The sequence below is a fragment of the Bufo gargarizans genome, chromosome 6 (assembly GCF_014858855.1).
Source record: "Bufo gargarizans isolate SCDJY-AF-19 chromosome 6, ASM1485885v1, whole genome shotgun sequence".
NCBI lineage: Eukaryota > Metazoa > Chordata > Amphibia > Anura > Bufonidae > Bufo > Bufo gargarizans.
Genome location: NC_058085.1, coordinates 295,994,085 through 296,019,095, shown reverse-complemented (window position 1 = coordinate 296,019,095; position 25,011 = coordinate 295,994,085).

The window sequence follows — 25,011 nt, the reverse complement described above, 5'->3', positions numbered from 1 at the left end:
AGGGCTTGATAGGACTCTAGGTATTCCTGCGTATTAACTCACCTACCTTTGGGGTCTGTTCATACCGGTAGTCAGTCAGGATTTTGGTTAGGGTTTTCACTAGGAGGTGTCCATTTTCCTTCCCTAGTTCTCAGGCCTGATTCCCTGTTCCTCCATTAGCTCCTATGCTCGGTGTGGTGTTTCCCTCCCACACCGAAGCGTGACATTATAAACCGCCAAAACCGTAATTTTTGGTTTGTTTGTCTGCAGCCATGGATCCTATTGCTGCACTGGCAGGTCAGCTGCAAGGGCTATCTTTGGAGGTAGCTGACCTCCGCACGACCATCTCTAAGATGCAGAATTCACAGGCTGTTGGTCCTGGTGGTAGTGGTGGATAGAGATGTCCCGAACTGTTCGCCGGCGAATAGTTCCCGGCGAACATAGCTTGTTCGCGTTCGCCGCTGTGGGCGAACATATGCGATGTTCGGTCCGCCTCCTATACGTCATCATTGAGCAAACTTTGACCCTGTACCTCACAGTCAGCAGACACATTCCAGCCAATCAGCAGCAGACCCTCCCTCCCAGACCCTCCCACCTCCTGCACAGCATCCATCTTAGATTAATCCTGAAGCTGCAGTGTCACAAAGTTGTAATCGCAATGCGATTAATACAGGTTATATTAATCGCATTGCGATTACAACTTAGAGCTGGGTTCCTAATGGTTATATTGATAGAATATAACGAAGATTGAGAATATAGTGCTATATTCGTTGTCAATTCTAGCAAGCTAAGTTCCTAATGGTTGTATTGCTAGAATTGACGAATATAATGAATATAGCACTATAGTCTCAATCTTCGTTATATTCTAGCAATACAACCATTAGGAACCCAGCTCTAAGTTGAATTCGCAATGCGATTAATATAACCTGCATTAATCACATTGCGATTACAACTTTCTCAAATCCGACAGTACATTCTAGAGGAGCCGTTCCCATGGTGATGGGGACGCTCCATGAGCACGGAAGTCGGCAGAAGCTCTAAGTTGAAATCGCAATGCGATTAATTCAAGTTCTATAAATCGCATTGCGATTTCAACAGAACTTCTGCTGACTTCCGTGCTCATGGAGCGTCCCCATCACCATGGGAACGACTCCATGCTAGAATGTACTGTGGGATTTGAGAAAGTTGAAATCGCAATGCGATTAATTCAAGTTCTATAAATCGCTTTGCGAATTTAACTTACCACACTCTGCGTCAACTACGTAATTTTCCATGGGTGTTTTGCCATGGATCCCCCTCCGGCATGCCACAGTCCAGGTGTTAGTCCCCTTAAAACAACTTTTCCATCACTATTGTGGCCACAAAGAGTACCTGTGGGTTTTCAAATTCGCCTTCCTATTGATGTCTATTGCGGTTGGCACGTTTGTGAACATTTGCAAAAATTCGCGTTCCCCGTTCGCGAACGGAAAATTTTATGTTCGCAACATCACTAGTGGTGGAGACCAGGCCTATCTGGAGCCTAAAATTTACCTCCCGGACAGGTTTTCTGGAGGACATGATAATTACATTTTGTTTAGGGAAGCGTGCAAACTGTATTTTAGGCTACGTCTACACTCATCTTGGAATGATAAACAGCGTGTCAGTATGGTTATTTCTTTGCTTAAGGGGTATGCGCAGTCATGGGCTTTTTCTCTGCCAACCGGATTGCAGTCTTTCCGGTCAGTAGGTGAATTTTTTTAAGCTTTGGGTCTTATCTATGATGATCCGGATTGGACCTCTCTAGCCGAAACCAAGCTGCGCCGGTCAGGGTGATCAGTCCACAGAAATGTATTGCTCTGAGTTTAGGAGGTGGGCTATGGATATGGAGTGGAATGATCCTGCCCTCCATAGCCAATTTTGTCAAGGGTTATCAGAGAAGGCTGAAGGACGCTTTGGCCTTTCATGAAACCCCAGTGTCTCTGGAGGCTGCTATGTTTCTTGCTACACGCATTGATAGAGAGAGAGATCTAGGGGCCCCTTACTCTCAGGACGTACTATAACATGTCGTCTCGTCCTCCTCTGACACTTTGGTTGAAGCTACTCCTGGGTTTATGTCTGGGGACAAACCCATGAAATTAGGGGGAGCTACTCCTGGATCCGCTTTTAAGCATACCAGTAATAGGAAGGGAGTGTGTTTTTTCTGCGGACAGAAGGGACATTTTATCAGAGTATGTTCATACATTTAACAGCAAAAAAAGAAAAAAGAGGGACATTTAATTCCCATCTGACTCTGGAGGGGAGAGAGGAGAGTATGATAATGTGCATTTGTCTTTGACTGGTAGTACCCAATTTCTCCTGACTGCTGAGGTGGCGCTAGAGTCAAAAACGGTGGGGATTGAGGTGTTTATCGACAGCTGGGTTGTCACCGAGTGCATTTGAAAAAAACATTTGCGTTTTTGCTATTAATTCTGCACCTCTAACTCAGAAGTGTTTATCTCAAGTGGTGCATGATATCAGATTAAGAGTGGGTGACTTACATCAATAATTTATCTCGTGTTTTGTGTTGGAGGGTCTCCCTGCTCCGGTGGTTCTGGGTTTACCATGGTTAAGCAAGCATAATCCAACCATCGATTGGCAAACTGGACAGATTCTGAATTTGGGATGATTATTGCATTGACAATTGTCTGAATCCATCTTTTTTTTGTTTTAACTACTAAGACATTACCCTCTTTTATATCTGATTTCGCAGATGTATTTTCCGAGAGTGGATGCCATGATTTACCTCTGCATTGGGAATATGATTGTCCTATCTATCTTATTCCCGGAGCTAAGATGCCAAAATCTAGATTGTTTAAACTTTCTGGACCTGAAAGACTGGCCATGAGAGAGTATATTGCCAAGAGTTTGGCTAAAGGACACATGAGACCTTCCAAATCTCCAGTGGCAGAAGGGTTCTTTAAAAAAAAAAAAAAGGACAGAGGTCTTCGGCCATGTCTTGATTTCCGTGAACTCAATCGGATTACTGTCCATAATCCTTAACCTCTTCCTTTGATTCCCGATTTGCTTAACCAGATTGTTGGTGCCAATGTGTTCTCCAAGTTGGACTTAAGGGTGCATATAATTTGGTTAGGATCAAGGAAGGGGATAAATAGAAGATGATTTTTAATACTCCTGAGGGGCACTTTGAGAACCTGTTCATGCCTTTTGGGTTGACCAATGCTCCGGCAGTTTTCCAGCATTTTGTGAAAGACATTTTTCATCACCTTGTGGGGATATTTGTAGTCGTGTATTTGGATGACATGCTCATTTATTCTCCAGATGTGGAGATACATCAGGATCACGTTAGACAGGTGTTACAGATCCTAAGAGATAATAAATTGTACACAAAATTAAAGAAGTGTGTTTTTTCTGTACACCAGGTGCAGTTTTTATCTACCTGCTGTCATCTTCAGGTTTTCGAATGGATCCAGAGAAAGTCCGTGCTGTATTGGACTGGGATCGACCCGAAAAGCTGAAGGCTCATGCGGTTTTTGGGGTTCACCAACTATTACCGAAAATGTATTCAGAACTCTTTGAAAATAGTAAAACACTTAACTGACATGACTAAGAAAGGGAAAGATGTTTCACTGTGGTCTGATTTGGCGTTGCAAGCCTTTTCTCCGATTAAGGAATGCTTCTCTTCCGCCCCTATATTGGTGGAGCCGGATGTATCACAACCTTTCATTGTGGAAGTGGACGCGTCCGAGGTGGGGGTAGGGGCAGTTTTATTGCAGGGCCTGTCACCTGGTATATGGTGTCCATGTGCCTTTTTCTCTAAAAAACTATTTTCCGCAGAGAGAAATTATGATGTGGGGAACAGAACTGGCCATTAAGTTGGCTTTTGAGGAATGGCGTTATTGGTTGGAAGGGGCGATACATCCGTTCACAGTGTTTACAGATCTCAAAAACCTGGCTTACCTGGAGTCGGCTAAATGACTGAACCCGAGGCAGGCCAGATGGTCTTTGTTTTTCACCAGATTTAATTTCACTGTCACCTTTTTCTGGGGTTAAGAACGTCAAGGCAGATGCCTTGTCACGTAGTTTTCCTGGAGATGGTGATTTTGAAAATCTGAGTCCTATTCTGTCAGAAGGGGTGGTGATATCCGCTCTTTACCCTGACCTAGAGGTAAAGGTCTTAGAGGCCCAGGGAGATGCACCAGATTCTTGTCCCTCTTGGAAACTGTTTGTGCCATCGGAATTGTGTCACAAGGTGTTTGAGGAACATCACTGTACAGTTCTTGCGGGACATCCTGGGAGCAGATCCACTGCTGACCTCATCTCTTATAGATTGTGGTGGCCGGGGTTGCATAAGTCTGTTGAGGACTATGTGTCAGCCTGTAGTACCTGTACATGCGCTAAGGTGACACATACTCGGCCTTCCGGATCTCTACTTCCGTTGCCCATCCTGTCCAGACCATGGACTCACTTATCCATAGATTTTATCACTGATCTACCTAATTCTTCAGGAAAGACAGTTATTCTGCTGGTAGTTGATCGCTTTAGGAAAAATGGTGGACTTAATAGCATTGCCGGGCCTACCTAATGCTAAAACACTTGAACAAATGTTTGTTGACAACATTGTGAAACTCCATGGCATTCCCTCTGACTTGGTCTCTGAATGTGGGACTCAGTTTGTTTCCAGATTCTGGAAAGCGTTCTGTACTCGACTGGGGGTACAACTGTCCTTTTCTTCTGTTTTTCATCCTCAGTCGAATGGACAGACGGAGGACACTAATCAGAGTCTAGAGACTTACTTGAGATGTTTTGTCTCTGAGAACCAGGAGGAGTGGTCCTCATTTTTGTCTTTGGCAGAGTTTGCCATAAATAATTGTAGACAGGAATCCACTGGGAAGTCTCTGTTTTTTGGGGCATATGGGTATCACCCGCAGTTTGGCAAATTTTCTGGTTAAGATACTTCTGGTATCCCTCAGGGGGAAAGTTTTTCGTCATCATTGTCATCTATATGGCAGAAAATTTAAGATAACTTGATAAATATGGGCAACAAGTAGAAACGTGTGGCTGACAGGAAAAGTATGAAAAGTCTGGACCTAAGAGTGTGTGATTGTCCGCAAGAAACATTAAGTTAAAGGTACCTTCTTGGAAGTTGGGTCCAAGATTTATTGGTCCATATAAGATCACTGCCATTATTAATCCTGTAGCTTTTTGTCTTGAACTTCCTCAGGCCCTGAAAATTCATAATGTGTTTCATAAATCTTTGTTGAAGCGATATGTTGAACCCATAGTCGTCTTCCTTGCCACCCGCTCCTGTCATCGTGGACGGTAGTTTGGAATTTAAGATCGCCAAGATAATTGGCTCTCGAGTTCTCCGTAGATCTCTTCATTATCTTGTTTACTAGAAGGGTTATGGACCAGAGGAGATGATGATGGTACCGGCATCTGACGTGAATGCCAGTCGTTTGGTGAAATCTTTTCACAGGTCTCACCCGGATAAGTTCGGTCCTGGTTGTCCGGAGGTCACCCGTAGAAGGGGGGGGGGGGGGGGTACTGTCACGGATGTTCCCGTGACAGGTGGCAGAAGATCGGTGAGACTGACAACACGTGGTTTCATCTGACATGTTTTCTGTTTGGATCAAATGACGTCTGTGTTGTTTCTGGTGCTTGCCACACCTTCTTTTCCCAGATGTGGCTATTAGGGTCATTTAACCTTCTCTATTTATAGTTGCTTCTTCCACAATGCTCTGCGGTTTATAGCTGCTGTTTGGACCTTTGGATAGATTGTAGTTGGATCTTGTCTGAGTTCCTGGTGCTTCCATTGATCCTTTGATGTTAAGTCTTTCCTTTGCCTTTTGTATTTTGTTTGGGTTCTGTGTGTTGCAGTTCCCTATTGTTGCCTGAAGGAGACTCCTATTCGTCCTTCCTTTTGAAGGATCAGGTAGTCTTATCACTGCCATTAGTACCAGGGTCCTATAGGGCTTGATAGGACTCTAGGCATTCCTGCGTATTAACCCACTTAACTTTGAGGTCTGTTCATAATGGTAGTCAGTCAGGATTTTGGTTAGGGTTTTCACTAGGTGTCCATTTTCCTTCCCTAGTTCTCAGGCCTGATTTCCTGTTCCCCCCTTCCCTCCTATGCTCGGTGTGGTGTTTCCCTCCCACACCGAAGCGTAAGAGTTGGGTCATGAAACATATTCTACATCACCTGAATTCTTTTTGTAATTGCATGTCATTAAAAGTTTAGTATAGCCAGGGAGCTCTTCACTAAAATGTATCTGTATAGCGCCATCTGCTATTAGATTTTTTTTCTGCCCATCTCACTGAGCTGGTCAAACGTGGTCAGTTTAAATCTTCAGCCGCCACTATATGTTCTGTCAGAAGCTGTGGCAGTTACAGGGAGAGAGCTACAGCAGTAAGGGCACACCCCCTGAGCTGCCAGGCTGAAGTTAATCTAGCAAAGCAATTGGAGCAGTGAATGTGGATATCTCTGGCCTAGTCTGTATCCGAACCCAATTTGTTTGAAAACTTTGTTAACAATATGTCCTCCGTACAGCACTAAAATGTATGCCCTCCATTGAGGCCTGGCAAATCTTGCTGCAAATAACGTGAGACTTGCTTAGTCTCGTGTCAAAGATGTTACACTTCGTTTATGCACATAAGTTACAGTTCCAAAATCCGAAGCTGAACTTTGTTAATGAGATTTTGGAACAGTATTGTAAATAATGTATATGTGCATAAAAGAAATGTAATGTCATAGACACGAGACAAAGCAAGTCTTGCATTTTTTGTAGCAAGATTTGCCAGACCTCATCGAAGGGCCATACATTTTAGCGCCCTACGGAGGACATATTGTAAATAAAGTTTTCAAATTAATCAGGTTCGGATATAGCAGTCTAAACCTGATTTGCTAAAGCCTACTCTGGATCCATGAGAGGTACAGGGCTGGTTCTAGCTGTGTTAGAAAGGTATTGTCATGTACTATAGGATGTCTGGTTTTAATTTTTTACTTCAAAAATAGCATAACCCCTTTAAAAATGACTTGTCAGAAATCCTGACATATCTACTGTATTATCCATGAAATGATTCTCGAGCACTTTTTCTTAGGCTGTGTTCGCATCTGTGTTGGACTGGGGTGCCTGGGGCCCACCAGTAAAATGTATTTATTTATTTATTATTATTCACACAGCAGCAAGATGCTAACAGATGATTGAATATGGGGGTCCCTGCAGCAACTTTCAGAAGGTACAGTAGGTCCTTGGGAGCAGTGTTCCCTGTAAGCTGCGCGGGCGTGCGGCCGCGCAGCTTCCTTTATGCCTCCGCTCAGCACCTCTGCTGGCCCGCTCACTGCTGCTGCCCGGACTTTATGTAAGGGGCTCGGGGACTCTCTGTGCAATTTATTTTTATAACGCCTACAGTGCGATTGGCCGGCTGCGCTACCGGCCCAGTGCGCACATTAAGTAACCCATACCCTCTCCGGTGCTGCGCCACCAGCTGTGACAGTGCGAGACTCGGCACTGAGGTCACAGGTCTCGCAGGATCACGCGGGATGACTGAATGGCGGGATGACTGAATGGCGCGGCGCCGGAGAGGGTATGACGGGATTGTTCTGACAGATGAGTGGAGCAGAGTAGGTATTTTTATTTATTTATGTATGCACACACACCGGCTTCATAGGGAGGGGGGGGCACGCCGCACTTGAATTCAGAAAAGGGAGCCCACGCCGGCCATATGAGGGCAGGCCCACTGGCAGCAAATCCTTCATTATCATGGAATATATACAGAGATGGAGAGAGGGGCAAAATAATGAAATATATACAGAGAGGGGCAAAATAATGAAATATATACAGAGAGGTGCAGTGTAGGGACACCGTGTAGGGGTTATACTGTTTATTGTACAGCATGGCACAGGGGTTATATTGTCATTTGCTGTACAGTATACTGTACATTATAATCCCTGTACCATGCCGTACAATATACAGTATAGTTCATACACAGTGCCGTACAATATACAGTATAGTTCATACACCGTGCCGTACAATATACAGTATAGTTCATACACAGTGCCGTACAATATACAGTAAAGTTCATACACTATGCCGTACAATATACAGTATAGTTCAGATACCATGCCGTACAATATACAGTATACCACCTACACTGGGGGATTATTGTGTATATTGTACGGCATGGTGTATGAATTATAATGTATATTATACGTCATGGTGTATGGATTATATTGTGCAGCACGGTGTATGAACTATACTGTTCATTATCATGATTAAGGACCAGCATGTAAATGTCCGAAATGCATAGATTTGACTGCCCTGCGTATGTGGAAGTTTTAATACCGCTGTGAATAAAGTATTCCCTGCTATCAAGAGCTGGATTTTCTCTCTTTTCTTCATGAACTATACTGTATATTGTACGGCATGGTGTATGGATTATAATGTACATCGTACAGCATGGTGTAGGGATTATAACGTACATCGTACAGCATGGTGTAGGGATTATAATGTACATCGTACAGCATGGTGTAGGGATTATAATGTACATCATATTGCATGGTTTTGGGGTTATATTGTATATTGTACAGCATGGTGCATGAACTATACTGTATATTGTACGGCATGGTGTATGGATTATAACGTACATCGTACAGCATGGTGTAGGGATTATAATGTACATCGTACAGCATGGTGTAGGGATTATAATGTACATCATATTGCATGGTTTTGGGGTTATATTGTATATTGTACAGCATGGTGCATGAACTATACTGTATATTGTACGGCACTGTGTATGAACTATACTATATATTGTACGGCACTGTGTATGAACTATACTATATATTGTACGGCATGGTGCAGCGGTTACACTGTATTGTACGGCATGGTGCAGAGGTTACACTGTATGCTCTTTGATGTGACACTTATCTTAGGTTTTCCTAGCGCCCACCTTTGATGGCGCTGTGCCCAGCTCTGAGCCGACCCCGCTCAGCAGCTGCCAAGGCTTAGAGGGAACACTGCTTGGGAGACAAGGACACTGGTAGCTTTCCTCTCTACCTAGAAGTCATCTCAGCTCTGATCGTGTCTATAATAATAAACTGGGGCGTTTCTTTAATAATCTCTTAGGTTTTCTATATGAACATAGCCTGGTGGAGGTGCTGTGCATTGAATATATGTATGTAGTGCAGTAAGTCTACTGTGTTATGTGTCACTTGTGCAGGGGGTGGGGGACTAGGGGCCCACCTTACTCAGGGGCCCACCGGGGGATTTACCTTTACCCCTGTGGGCCAGTCCGAGATTGGGAGGCTCCATTAGGGGCCTGCCTCATAGATTCTGTAAAAAAAAAAAAAGGGACAATATGGGCTGTTTTGTCCATTTTTGGGGGGTCCATCACTGTTACCACCATTTCACAGTCCCAGTGCTTTAGTTCATTTTGTTGTTCCGCTCCTGTAATGGAGTAGAAACACAGAATCTGAAGCACTGGTGTGAACCCAGCCTTAGACCTGAAATTGTAATGTCTCTCTCAGGCCCGTCGCTAACAGACAAGCAAAACAAGCAATTGCTTGGGGCCCCGAGCTGGCCCGGGGCCCCAAGCAGAGCCGGTGCTTGTTTTGCTTCCTTTAAGGCTGCAGCCGCCTGAGCGCTCTATAGAGAGCCTCAGGCGGCTGCAGCACTCCTGGTTACCTCCCGAGTTCCTCCTCTGCTGTGCTGACTGCTGCTCTGTAGCGTGGCCGAGCTCTCCTCCTCTACCTCCTGGCTGTCACTCAGTCCGGCCGGGTACCGCGCGGTACAGGAACAGGGGATTCAGTTTCCTGTTCCCGGCCGGACTGACAGGAAGTGTACACTGAGTGAGTGCTCACTTCCTTTTAGTCCGGCCGCGGCCGGGAACAGGAAACTGAATCTCCTGACCTGTACCACGCGGTTCCCGGCCGGACTGAGTGACAGCCAGGAGGTAGAGCAGGAGAGCTCGGTATAGGAGGTAGAGAAGGACACAGGGTGGGGGAGGGGGGACTAAGAAGGACATGGGGTAGTGGAATAAGAAGGGAGGGGGGAGTAAGAAGCACACGGGGAGGGGAATAAGAAGGACACAGGGAGGGGGAGGGGGAGTAAGAAGGACAAACCCTCCATGACATTGATGCTGATGACTTGGCACTTGAGATCAATTCATCTCTCTACACTTTTCCAGACCATGTAGCCAATTCCCCATTTGACATGCTTAATTACATATACAGTGAGAAGCTACTGGATTTGTACAGTAATTTAAGCATTGCTTTGCGTCTACTCCTGACTCTCCCTGTGTCAGTGGCCTCTGGTGAGAGGAGCTTTTCAGCTTTGAAGCTGATAAAAAGTTACATGAGGTCCACTATGGGCCAAGAAAGGCTCACAGGACTGGCACTTACATCAATTGAGCGTGTCTTTGGACATGGAGGACATTGTGATTGCCTTTGCAGAAAGCAAGGTTCGCAAACAGCAGTTTTAGATCATTTGCACATGTTTGTAAGAACTGAAAAATGTTAATGTGTGTGTTTAAAGTATGTTGGATTAGTTATTGTGCACTTTTTTAATGTATATTAGATTGTATGGTACAGTGGTGTTTTTTGCAAATGTTCATTTGTTGAAAATGTTCAAATTTCATGCACATTAAATGCAACAGCAGTATTTGCACTGTAAACCTCCTTTTTTATTTATATAAAGTGTGGGTGAACTTAAACTGTATGGCTATACTGTGGTTCCTGTAGGCTTTGCGTGCGTGTGGAGGGGGGGGGGGGGCCTCCATGTCTATTTTGCTTGGGTCCCCCAAATTCCTTCAAACGGCCCTGGTCTGTCTGTTATTACAGTACTTTGGCAATTGTATGAATATAGCCTGTATTACACCAGCCGATTTTTCAGCAGATGATCGCTAACGAGCTTTCATAGTAACACTCGTTATCGATCATCTGGCAGTCTAAAGCCTCAGTCACACGTCAGTGTTTTGGTTTGTGATTGTGAGCCAGAACCAGGATTGGAGCCTCCACAGACATAAGGTATAAGGGAAAGATCTGCATCTGTTCTGTGTTTAGACCCATACCTGGTTTTGGCTCAAAATCACTGATTGAAAATCACTGACTAAACACTGACGTGTGAATAATACTGCAATCCAAATCGCTTGACAGGTAAAAAAAAATCATCATTTGACAGTGGCAGGCAGCAAACAATGATTCAGTATAGGAAAGAGCAATGGTATAATAATCGATCACTCCCTATACTGAGGAGGAGATCACTGCATTTTCTTCAAACAAGACTGGAGCGGACGGCCTCTCTGTGAGCGAATGGATGAGGTGAGTATTATTATTATTATTTTTTTAACTTGAGATTAACCACTGAAAAGCTGAATGTAAGGGGTTAAATGATGATCGCAGTTCTCCGTATTTGCGCCTGCTCATCTCTAAGTAAAACTAACGAGGGGCTATGCTTAATCCCTGTCATGCCACACAATGATTGCATTGATGATGGTAGAGTCTGACTGCTGCGCAAAGCCTTCTCCAGCACATCCCAAAGATTCTCATTGGGGTTAAGGTCTGGACTCTGTGGTGGCCAATCCATGTGTGAAAATGATGTCTCGTGCTCCCTGAACCACTCTTTCACAATTTGAGCCCGATGAATCCTGGCATTGTCATCTTGGAATATGCCCGTGCCATCAGGGAAGAAAAAATCCTTTGATGGAATAACCTGGTCATTCAGTATGTTCAGGTAGTCAGCTGACCTCATTCTTGGAGCACATACTGTTGCTGAACCTAGACCTGACCAACTGCAGCAACACCAGATCATAGCACTGCCCCCACAGGCTTGTACAGTAGGCACTAGGCATGATGGGTACATCACTTTATCTGCCTCTCTTCTTACCCTGATGCGCCCATCACTCTGGAACAGGGTAAATCTTGACTCATCAGACCACATGACCTTCTTCCATTGCTCCAGAGTCCAATCTTTATGCTCCCTAGCAAATTAAAGCCTTTTTTCTAGTTTGCCTCACTGATTAGAGGTTTTCTTATGGCTACACAGCTGTTCAGTCCTAATCCCTTGAGTTCCCTTTGAATTGTGCATGTGGAAATGCTCTTACTTTCACTATTAAACATAGCCCGGAGTTCTACTGTTGTTTTTCTTCGATTTGATTTCACCAAACGTTTAAGTGATCGCCGATCATGATCATTCAGTATTTTTTTCCCGCCACATTTCTTCCTCAAATACGATGGGTCCCCACTATGCTTCCAGTTTTTTATAATGCGTTGGACAGTTCTTAACCCAATTTTAGTAGTTTCTGCAATATCCTTAGATGTTTTCTCTGCTTGATGCATGCCAATGATTTGACCCTTCTCAAATAGACTAACATCTTTTCCATGACCACAAGATGTGTCTTTCAACATGGTTGTTTAAGAAATGAGAAGCAACTCATTGCACCAGTTGGGGTTAAATAACTTGTTGCCAGCTGAAAGATAATCGCCCATGCAGTAATTATCCAATAGGAGGCTCATAACTATTTGCTTAGTTAAATCCAGGTGGCGACTTTTTTCTTTGGACAGGCAGTGTATAATAAACTGTGTAATATATCTTATAAGAGAAAAATCCATCTTTTTCCAGTTTCGGGTTCCCACCTTTCCTAAACTAACATTCACTTTGAATTCTCTGCTGAATCCGTCTTGTGAGTGCAACTCATTAAAAGATCAAATTATAGCTGCCCATAGAACTCTAAGGTGAACAGTGTGAGCGAGGAGCAGGCACAGACACAGAGGCTGGAGCCGTTAATAGTGAGTGTTGATCTTAACCCAAGTGTTTTATCCACATTAATACTGCTCAGCACTTCTCATGTCATACTTGGTGTGTCCGAGTCATTCTGAATGGGTAAGGAGTGAATCTCCCGTTTTTCTCTACCTGTATTCTATAGGAGACAGCATAGCAGTTTCACATACATACAGAATGCTGAGGGTGAGAGACTGCTAAAAATGCCAGATATACACACTTGCCAATTTATTCTGTAAAGTCAACTGGATGTGTAGGTACGCTTTATGTTTGTTCCCTGCAGATGTGAAAATTAGACCACCACAGCTTGTAGTCTTCTGAAAAATTTTGATAATGGGTTACAAGCAATTTCTTATTACATGGAGGGGGGCTGTATTCTCAAATGTGAGCTATGCAGGCTAGTGTAAGGGATCGTGCTCTCTCAGGGGGTCTCAATCACAGTTTTCTCGCAGACAACCGGATTGAAGTCCAAACAATGCTTTATTTTTTAGCACTTTAGCACAATACAGCAACCAAAATTACTCCTGCCCATCTAGGCACTACCTAATACATAATTCATTCCCTGACTCACCTCTAAAGAACACAGTTCACACACGTGATCAGATGCGGCTTTCTCAGCCCAAACAGTCCGGCAGCCTCCAGGCTATGACTACTCCAGTACCTTTTGGGGGATTATGGCCCAGTAGTCCTCCTGACTCTGGCCGCGCGACCCTCGCTCCACAGGCGTCGCTGGGTCCCCCAAACTTTGGGCTATCACGTAGCCTCGTGGCCCCTCAACCTCCTGGCTGAGACCACTCAGAGCCTCTGCAGGTCTCTGTTCCAAATCATTCTCTCCCCAGATTAACGCACAGAGGGTTAGTTTTATGCCTCCTTGATTAGAGCAGACCTCACCTGCGATCACCTCAGGTGAAAGGGAATACCTGTGCTGGAAGGGTGTGGACTGGCAGATCCCACTACCAAACCTATCTGCCAATCAAAGTAAAGTCCAGCTCAGAAGAAAACGTATACAAAACTGTCTCAGCAAACTATACTTTGCTGAGACCACTGCAGCTTTCCGGATTTTAGTTATCTCACCCAGCTGAGGTATCTGGGTGGGATACACACGCCTTCCTGCACTGTCCACATAACTACAGTAGGTTTACTCCACAGGAATACCGTGTGAACTGTAACATAAAGTTGTCCCCAACCCTAAATTTGCAGGTTAGGCTACTTTCACACTAGCGTTGTTTAAATCCGGCATTCAATTCCGACACCAGAAATTCCCGCCAGATCCGGAAAAACGTGTGAAAACGGATTATATTTGAATCCTGATCAGGATTTTGATCACAATGAAAAAATGCATTGGAAAAAAATGGATCCGCCATTTATGGACTTTAACTTTTATTTCACATTTTTCGGGTTTAACATGCAAAAGCCGGATCCGGTTTGACTGAACACCCGGCGCCGGATCCGGCGTGAATGCAAGTCAATGGGAAAAAGGCCTGATCCGGCGTTCAGTCAAAGTGCTCAGGATTTTTGGCTGGAGGTAAAAATACAACATGCTACGGTTTTCTGAAAAGCCTGATCAGTCAAAAAGACTGAACTGAAGACATCCTGATGCATCCTGAACGGATTACTCTCCATTCAGAATGTATGGGGATAAAACTGATCAGTTCTTTTCCGGATTTGAGCCCCTAGGACGGAACTCAGCGCCGGAAAAGAAAAACGCTAGTGTGAAAGTACCCTAACTACACTAGAATTATACACTTTCACTTAAACGTATTAACAACAATTAAGGATGTTCTACTCTATACTCTTCTTTTTCTGACTTTAGGCGCATCATACAGCAAAGACAAGGACAACTTTGGAATCATGCTACAGACTTCAACAAGGTAATGCATTTTCTAGGTGACAGGTTCCCTTTAACAACAATTAAGCACGTGGGACCTATTATTTTAATTCTGGGCTGTTGCATGTCATCTTACATGCATATTGATTATTTTGGGTAACTGAACATTATACTTTCTCACTGAGTCATGCTGGCAGTGGCATTTAACCAAAAAAACTGTCATCCAGGTCACTAGGTTTCCGGAGCTGAGCTACCATGGACTGGATTCTGCATATGGCACTTGGAAGAAGAGGAATAATCATTTAAGGGGCATCTGTCTGCATATTTGTAGCTAAGAAACTGTATGACCTTTTGCATGTGTGCTTGGCAGCTGAAGACATCTATGTTGGTCCCATGTTCATATGTTCCCCCATTGCTGAGAAAAATGACGTTTTATTTTATGCAAATGAGCCTCTAGGAGCAATGTGGATGTTGCAGTTACACCTATAGGCTCTGCTCTCTCTGCAACTGCTGTACCGCTGCACGTTGATTAGAGGCTTAGCTAATGGGCCCTGGTGCAAGAGTTCAGCCTGGGCCCCTCCTCTCTCAGTGCTTTGTAGCTAGGGGCAGGGGTGCACCTAGACCTTCTGCTGCCTGAGGCAAAAACTGAAACAGCTTAGGGGCCCAGTCACAATTGTGACCGCTGCAAACCCTATAGCTACGCCACTGACTTTGATTAACTTTGGAAGAAGTCAAGGCCAGGCATGATTATATTTTCACTGCCTGGTCCTTTCAAAGTGGAGAGGGCACTGGAGTTGCAGAGAGAACTGAGCCTTTAGCTGTAACGGCAACGCCCCTGTTGCTCCTAGATGCTCATTTGCATATATTAAAACATCATTTTTCTCAGCAGTGCGGGCACATATGAACATGGGACCAGCACAGACGTCTTCAGCTGCCAAGCACACATGTAACAGGTCAGCCAGTGTCACAGGTACAAATCTGCTGACAGATGCTCTGTAATGAATTTTTCTGATGATCAAGTAGTGATTAACATGAAAACCAATGCATCTTTCTTTGATGTATACTTATGAGTTTTTGTGTCTGTTCAGACAAGAGCAGGAAATGATTGATTATGTAGCTCATTATAGATAATTTTCATCCAACATCTTCCTAATTTTATTATACTCCCTAAAAACTAATGGGGTCATTTATCAAGCTGGTGTAAAGTAGAACTGGCTTAGTTGCCCATAGCAACCAATTAGCTTCCACCTTTCATTTTCCAAAGGAGCTGTCAAAAATGAACGGTGGAATCTGATTGGTTGCTATGGGCAACTAAGCCAGTTCTACTTTACACCAGCTTGATAAATGAACCCATAAGGTTTTATTACATAGTGACATTGTAAGACTGAAAAAATACATCCATCCATTGCATTCAACCAACTTTCCTGCAGTGGTAATCCACAATAAAGCAAAACAACCACATTTAGTTGTCCTGATATTTTTGGTGAAATGTTCCCAACTGGGTTGTAAAACAGACCCGCAATAATGTAGCATAACAAAGGTGCAATAAGGGATCCACAAAACAAACTACCACACATAGTCAGGAGATTTCATAGCCAAAGCAGTGATTTATATTAAGGAGAAATCAAAAGCCTCAACTGTTTGGTGAAGGCCCCGTAAACATTAACCGCCTCCGGACCGCCTAACGCAGATCTGCGGTCCGGAGGCGGCAGCTGTGCGCTCAACGATGCATCGGCGCGTCATCTCGCAATAGCCGAGATTTCCTGTGAACGCACGCACACAGGCGCGCGCGTTCACAGGATCGGAAGGTAAGCGAGTGGATCTCCAGCCTGCCAGCGGCGATCGTTCGCTGGCAGGCTGGAGATGCGATTCTTTTAACCCCTAACAGGTATATTAGATGCTGTTTTGATAACAGCGTCTAATATACCTGCTACCTGGTCCTCTGGTGGTCCCTTTTGTTTGGATCGACCACCAGAGGACACAGGTAGCTGTGTAAAGTAGCACCAACCACCACTACACTACACCCCCTGTCACTTATTAACCCCTTATGAACCCCTGATCACTTCATATAGACTCCCTATAGACGTCTGAATGGAGCCTTACAGGGGGGTGATCAATGACAGGGGGGTGATCACCCCATATAGACTCCCTGATCACTCCCCTGTCATTGATCACCCCCTGTAAGGCTCCATTCAGACATTTTTTTTGGCCCAAGTTAGAGGAAATTGTTTTGTTTTTTTTTTTTCTTACAAAGTCTCATATTCCACTGACTTGTGTCAAAAAATAAAATCTCACATGAACTCACCATACCCCTCACGGAATCCAAATGCGTAAAAATTTTTTGACATTTATATTCCAGACTTCTTCTCACGCTTTAGGGCCCCTAAAATGCCAGGGCAGTATAAATACCCCACATGTGACCCCATTTCGGAAAGAAGACACCCCAAGGTATTCCGTGAGGGGCATATTGAGTCCATGAAAGATTGACATTTTTGTCCCAAATTAGCGGAAAGGGAGACTTTGTGAGAAAAAAAAACAAAAAAAAACAATTTCCACTAACTTGTGCCCCAAAAAAATAAAAATTCTAGGAACTCGCCATGCCCCTCACAGAATACCTTGGGGTGTCTTCTTTCCAAAATGGGGTCACTTGTGGGGTAGTTATACTGCCCTGGCAATTTAGGGGCCCTAATGTGTGCGAAGTAGTTTGAAATCAAAATCTGTAAAAAATGGCCGGTGAAATCCTAAAGGTGCTCTTTGGAATGTGGGCCCCTTTGCCCACCTAGGCTGCAAAAAAGTGTCACACATCTGGTATCGCCGTACTCAGGAGAAGTTGGGGAATGTGTTTTGGGGTGTCATTTTACATATACCCATGCTGGGTGAGATAAATATCTTGGTCAAATGCCAACTTTGTATAAAAAAAATGGGAAAAGTTGTCTTTTGCCAAGATATTTCTCTCACCCAGCATGGGTATATGTAAAATGACACCCCAAAACACATTCCCCAACTTCTCCTGAGTACGGCGATACCAGATGTGTGACACTTTTTTGCAGCCTAGGTGGGCAAAGGGGTACACATTCCAAAGAGCACCTTTCGGATTTCACCGGTCATTTTTTACAGATTTTGATTTCAAACTTCTTCTCACGCATCTGGGCCTCTAAAATGCCAGGGCAGTATAACTACCCCACAAGTGACCCCATTTTGGAAAGAAGACACCCCAAGGTATTCCGTGAGGGGCATAGTGAGTTCATGGAAGTTTTTATTTTTTGTCACAAGTTAGTGGAATATGAGACTTTGTAAGAAAAAAAAAAAAAAATTAAATCATCATTTTCCGCTAACTTGTGACAAAAAATAAAAAGTTCTATGAACTCACTATGCCCATCAGTGAATACCTTAGGGTGTCTACTTTCCGAAATGGGGTCATTTGTGGGGTGTTTGTACTGTCGGGGCATTGTAGAACCTCAGGAAACATGACAGGTGCTCAGAAAGTCAGAGCTGCTTCAAAAAGCGGAAATTCACATTTTTGTACCATAGTTTGTAAACGCTATAACTTTTACTCAAACCATTTTTTTTTTATCAAAGACATGTAGAACAATAAATTTAGTGAAAAATTTATATATGGATGTCGTTTTTTTTGCAAAATTTTACAACTGAAAGTGAAAAATTTAATTTTTTTGCAAAAAAATCGTTAAATTTCGATTAATAACAAAAAAAAGTAAAAATGTCAGCAGCAATAAAATACCACCAAATGAAAGCTCTATTAGTGAGAAGAAAAGGAGGTAAAATTAATTTGGGTGGTAAGTTGCATGACCGAGCAATAAACTGTGAAAGTAGTGTAGTGCAGAAGTGTAAAAAGTGACCTGGTCATTAAGGGGGTTTCAGCTAGCGGGGTTGAAGTGGTTGAAGAACCTCCCATATAATCAATAGAACCAATTCTAGTGTTTAGTTGTCACAGCACTAAGTGCAGCCAAGAAAAACATCATGACTGAATGTTTCAATCTTGACATGACAAAGATAATAATAAGAAAGTCAATTGTGGTACAGTATATTATCAATCATTTCTAAACTTACTTTGTGATAAATCTCAAATATTTGGTCCAAAACACGGATATCAGAGAGCAACTAGCACACATTAAGCAGTGTGGTCTGCATGACAAAGCAGTACTAGCAGTTCTCATGGACAGAAGGAGTATAGGAGTTTACAACTTGAGACCTACAGTATTACATCGGGACACTAGTTCATTTCAGAGCAGGAGCCAGGGTTGGACTGGGGTTCCTTGGGCCCACCAGAGGAAATTATTCTCAGGCCCAACCCCCATATTATCAATAAATATCTAATAGATTTTGATTGAAAGCAAGAGAACCTAGTGGCAAGTTTTTGACTCCAAAGGCAGTTACAAATCTTTTTTTTCTCTGGACCTTTAGGACCCACTATGGTATCAGAGCCTGGGTCCACCGAAGGATCCTCTGGCAGTCTGGTTGGCCAGTCCGATGTTGGCAGGAGCTACAATAATTCAGTTATCAATCTATCCATGAATGGTTTGTCAGACACAAGGACAAACCTTATAAAGATAGGTTGGAGATATTTTCTAGTAATGTGTCATGGTCATTTTAACATATAGGGTATAGAGATGACAAAAAGAAGAAAGTGAAACTTGTAGCGTTGTGGTAAGGAAACATCAGGCATAATGTGGTGGAGCTAGATCCTATTTGAGGAGCCATTTCCAAAGAATATTGTCCTGATGCTGTAGCAGAACCCAGAAGGTGAGTTTGGTCTTAATAGGATTATGCAATAGGGCTAGTCAATGGAGAATCCATCTGGAAAAGGATATACATCTCAGCAGGGGTGCACCTAGCCTTTCTGCTGCCTGAGGCGAAAACTGAAACGGCACCCCCCACCCCCCCCCCCCCCCCAATGCCGATTACTTAACCTAACCCCTTTGCTACAATGAAAGCACTCATTGCCCATGGCCCTTCAGCTGCCCCCCTCTTGCCCCTTCCTGGTGCTGCCTGAGGCGATCACCTCACTTGGCCTCATTGGTGGTGCACCCCTGCATCTCATCTTATTATAGATACTCTGTCATTATTTATCTTGGAACATACTATTGATTTGGTGGATAAAGTAAAAAAGATTTCAGGTGCAATATCTAATTAAGTAGTTTACATTTACATTTGACATGAACAGGCATCATGTAAACGCCAAAACAAGTTGGGCGGGCTAAAGACTGTACCTGGAAGGTAAAGAAACACTCAACATCTGTCTGCATGTACAAAAGACAAACAATAGAATGAATGAATAACAAGTAAAAACTGAAGGTAGAAATTGTCAGAACTGTGTAAAGTTCGATCTTGTGGCTAAAACAGTGGCAATGTCTCTGATAAGGAAAATTGACAAATGACTAGCACTAGCATAAATATCAATGATATCATAAAACCATTCTATATAGGTTCTGTAGTAGTACTACTATAAACTATACCCAAAAAAACATTAAAAACCCTTTTTTCAATACTATGTTTTACATTCAGATTTCTCTCTGGACCTTAAAGGGTAAACGCAAAGTGCAGAGTTGGAGGTTTTATTGTTTCTCATTATCAAGAACATCAGATAATTGTTCAGCTATGTATTTGCATCAGCAAAGTTGTGAACTTTTTAAATGCATTAGTGTAGTTTTAGCTCAACAAGATAAGAAAAAGGTAAAGGAACTCATGTAAATATTGAAAAAAAAGCTTAGTTCAGTTCACTGGCTAGACTGTGAGTAAAGCTAGATTAACAATTTATCTGTGGGTTAACTGAAGGAGCCTAATCAATTTTCAAGTTTTGAGGTGTTCTCATGTGTGGACTTCCTTTACCTTTATGAGAGTTCCTTTGAGATGAAGATAATTGTGGGGGTCCTGCTTCAACACCATAGGAGAAATGACATATTCGACTTTGTTCACATCATGTTTGCTCCTTCAGTTTTAAGTTGGGCATAACTCGCCCATGGGATCACATAAAAAAAAAAAGAAAAAGGATAGAAAAGCCCAGCTGTATCCTGGCATATAGTGAGTAGTGACTAGAGATGAGCGAATCAAAGCTGATGAAGTTGAATTCGTTTAGAATTTCAGGAAAAATTAGATTCGCAACTAATATGAATTTCCTTGCGCTTCGTGGTAACGAATCGCAATTTTACTAAAATGGCGGCTGCACATCTCGGATGCCAGCGATTGGAAATTAGACGCGACATTGTTCTCTGCCATATCGTCTCTTTGGGGTCCCTTCTCCATCGATCTATTTGCCTCACGCTTGAACGCCCAACTGCCCAGATTTTACAGTTGGCATCCAGATCCGGACGCAGAGGCGGTAGATGCGTTTCTACAGCATTGGACAGGGTCCCTCATGTATGCTTTTCCTCCGTTCGCCCTGATCCCACAGGTTCTTGCCCAGATTCGCCGTCAGTTACCTGAACTGGTTTTGATTGTGCCCTTCTGGAGGACTCAGTCCTTGTTTCCCCAGTTTTTGGAGTTACTGGTCAAAGAGCCCTTCCTTCTTGCCAGTTATCTGGAGCTGTTCGTGGGCCCTTTGAACCAACCACACCCTCTTCTTCTAGACGGCTCCTTACGGCTTCTGGCATGCAGGGTGTCGGGAGCCCCTGGGACATCGCGGGAGTTTCGGAAACGACTAGGATACTTCTGGAAAATGCATGGGCACCCAGTACCAGACGGGCATATTGGGCAGCCTGGGGATCTTGGCGCAGTGTTCGGAATCTGGATCCCGTTGAAGCACCTATGACGGACATTTTGCGATTCCTTACCTCCCTTTTTGAGGAAGGGAAAGCTTATCGCACTATCAATCTTTTCCGGTCGGCGATATCTTCCAGACATCACGGTTTTGACGGCTGCCCAGCAGGCCGACATCTTTTGGTTTGCCGTTTATTGAAGGGCTCTCATCTGTCCCGTCCACCTAGACCTTGCTTTACAACTTCTTGGAATGTTTCCTCGGTCCTTACTTTCCTAGCCTCCTGGCCGGCTAACCCGGATCTTTCGCTTCGCCAATTGTCTGCGAAATTGGTGACCCTGCTCTGCCTCATCTCTTGCAAGAGGGTGTCAGATGTTCGTGCGTTGGACTGTGACGCCCGCTCTTTTACCCCGGATAGAGTTACTTTTAACATATCTCGTTGGACTAAGACTTTTATTCGGTCGGTTTCCTATCCTGCTTTTCCTTCTTCACCATCGCTTTGTCCAGTCGCCTGTTTGAAGGAATATGAATCTCGTATGGCGACTCTTCGTTCAGCGCGTTTCTCCCAGTTATTCATTTCTTTCCGACGACCCTTCTCCCCGGTTACTAGTGTTACTCTCTCACGTTGGGTTAAATGGATTCTTTCCCTTGTGGGCATTGACACTTCCATTTTCACTGCACATTCCGTCAGGGGTGCAGCCGCCACTTCTAAGGCGGTGTCTGGAGCGCAACTGGAAGATATTCTCAAATCGGCGGATGGGTCGCGGGTTTCTACATTTAGAGAATTCTATTTTCGACCATTGCCTCATGCATTCTCTTCCATCAAGAATACACTTTAAACTTGCAATAGTAGCCTCCGTCTATTGATATAAAATTAGTCATGATTTTATGAAAGACACACAGGCGAGTATTGCCCCTCCCGCTTTCCCTCCCATAGGTTTTTATCTACTTATTTATTTATTTAGTTAATTATCTCCTGTAAGATTTATATATGGTGTTAATGCTATATGACTTTTACCCCGTGAGTACCTCGATCGTAACTTACACTATGCCTGGTTTCGTGTTTTTGTTTTTTCTCTGTAGGTTGAATACTATCGTCCACAGAGGGCATGATCCGGCCAGTTTATTGTTCACGGTCCGAGCGATGCGTCAGTTTCTTCATATCCGTTGAAGTTCAACCAGTTTTGTGATCCAGCGCTGTTTGTTCCGTTGTGCGTTGGTGGAGGTTCCGGTTCTGGTTTGTCAAGTTGGTGTCAGGACGTCAAAGAAAGAGGAAGATCCTAGTTGGAGGGGTCCCTTTATACCGGGGCTACGGGAGGGAGGAGTTATCACCTAGGTTACTGGTGGTTATGTTTCTTTTTCTTTGCTGCTGTGTGGTTTCAGTAAAGAAAGGGTTAAGCAATACTCGCCTCCGTGTCTTTCATAAAATCATGACTTTACATCATAATTTAGGAAAATCATGTAATTGTCTCCACTAATTGGACTGCTACACTTTGCTGAATTTCTTGCATACAATTGCTGTATCTCTTGTGGGCATTTGCTTTTGCCCCATATTTACAACATTTGGTGCCCCTGTTTAGTCTTTTTATCCTTTTAGGTGGATCCACTGTTCCTATATGCTATATTATGTCAGTTTCACACTCCTGGTGTTATTGTATTTACTGTAATAAATTGTTTTGCTTTTATATCTTCAATTGAGTCCATCTGGTTCCGGCTAACCAAGTGCCCTCTTACCAATTTATCCAATTATTTTTCTTTGACCCGACCAGGGTTAGGTCAAAAGGGTTGCGCACAGAACCACAGCTGGTACGAGAGGTTAGAGCCGCTTATACTCCCCCTTTTTCTCAATCACTGTCCTTAGCCATAAAGAAATAGCGGCAGGAGAAAAGGACCAGTGCTCTAGAGAATGGCAAAATAGAGAAAGGGGTGAATACTAGTGATGATCGAGCATGCTCGGCCGAACACCAGTTCGGCAGAATACCGCATGTGCTAGAGCGCATTGCTCGAGTCTCCGTCCCGCACATTTCTTGCCTGCTACGCAGCCAAAAAACGTGCAGGTAAGTACTGCCCTTACTGCAATGCCGTAGCCATGTTTGCTGCTGGCATTAGAGTGATTGGCTGGCCGGGATGCTTCATCTGGTGCTATATAATACCTGATGAAGCATGTTCGGCTCAGTCTTAGTCAGGGAGAGCTGTGCTGAGGAAGAGACAGATAGTGTAGGGAGTGATTTAAGAATATTTTTACCACCAAAACTTTTCAGAGACCCAAAAGTCCTTTTAAAGACTATTATGTGTGGCAGCAGCAATCTATATTTTTAGTGCAACCTGCACTAAATAGCTAGAACTTTACAGACCCAAAAGTCCTTCTAAGGACTATTGTGTGTGGCAGCAATATCTATTTTTAGCGCAAACTGCGCTAAATAGTGTAGAATAGTTAGGCCGCTGCAGACAGTGACATTATCTGCGCTACATCACCAGTGTAAAGTGTGCGCATCCCAAAAAAGTTTGTGACATACAGTGTACTTTTTCAGTAGACGGTGTCCTCTGCGGACAGTGACATTAGCTGTGCCACATCTCCAGTGTAAAGTGTGTGCATCTCAAAAATATCTGTGACAGCCAGTGTACTTTTTCCGTAGACGTTGTCCGCTGCGGACAGTGACATTAGCTGCGCCACATCTCCAGTGTAAAGTGTGTACATCCCAAATATATCTGTGACATCCAGTTTTTTTTACCATGGACGGTGTCAGCTGCGGACAGTGACATTAGCTGCGCCACATCTCCTGTGTAAAGTGTGCGCATCCCAAAAATATCTGTGTAATCCAGTGTACTTTTTGTGTAGACGTTGTCCGCTGCGAACAGTGACATTATTGGTGCCACATCTCCTGTGTAAAGTGTGCGCATCCAAAAAATATCTGTGACATACAGTGTACTTTTTCAATAGATGGTGTCCGCTTCTGACAGTGACATAACCGGTGCCACATCTGCAGTGTAACGTGTGCACTGAAAAAATGTATCTGTGACATACAGTGTACTTTTTTGCGTAGACACTGCGGACAGTGACATTATCGGTCACATACCTGTGACATTCCCTGTAATTTTTCATTAGCCGCTGGTGACAGCATTGACATTATCTGCGGGATATCTCCTGTGTGACGTTTCCACATCCCAAATACCTTTTTAAATTTGTTTGCGCATACACTTCCAAATCCTACGCTACTGTATGTGTGACAGACTTTCAATCATATATAACATTTAATATAAAGAAGGCGAGCAGTAAGGGACAGGGAAGTGGCCGTGATGGTTATGGTGCACGCAGAGGCAATAGCCCTGGGCGCAGTGAAACTGTGCCTGCTGTCCGAGCACAAAAAAAACAATCATCCACGATACCTAGCTTCATATCCCAGTTTGCAGGGCGGCGCAGGACACCACTCTTGAAGTCAGACCAGTGTGACCAGGTGGTCGGTTGTATTGCAGCAGATAATGCTTCCAGTCGGTTAAGCACCACCCTGTCTTCTACCAAGCCCAGTCTCAGTAGCCAAGAGTCTGCTCAACCGAATCCTCACCCTGATCCTCCTTTCTCCCACCATGGAGAGTCTAGGCAAACAAGTGATCCCACCCTCGGGTATTCTGAGGAGCACAAAAAGATGACGGTGTGGAATGGCAATTACTGTTTAATGAGGTGGATGATAATGAGACACAATTGCCAATAATTCAACGGCAATTACTGTCTCAAGAAG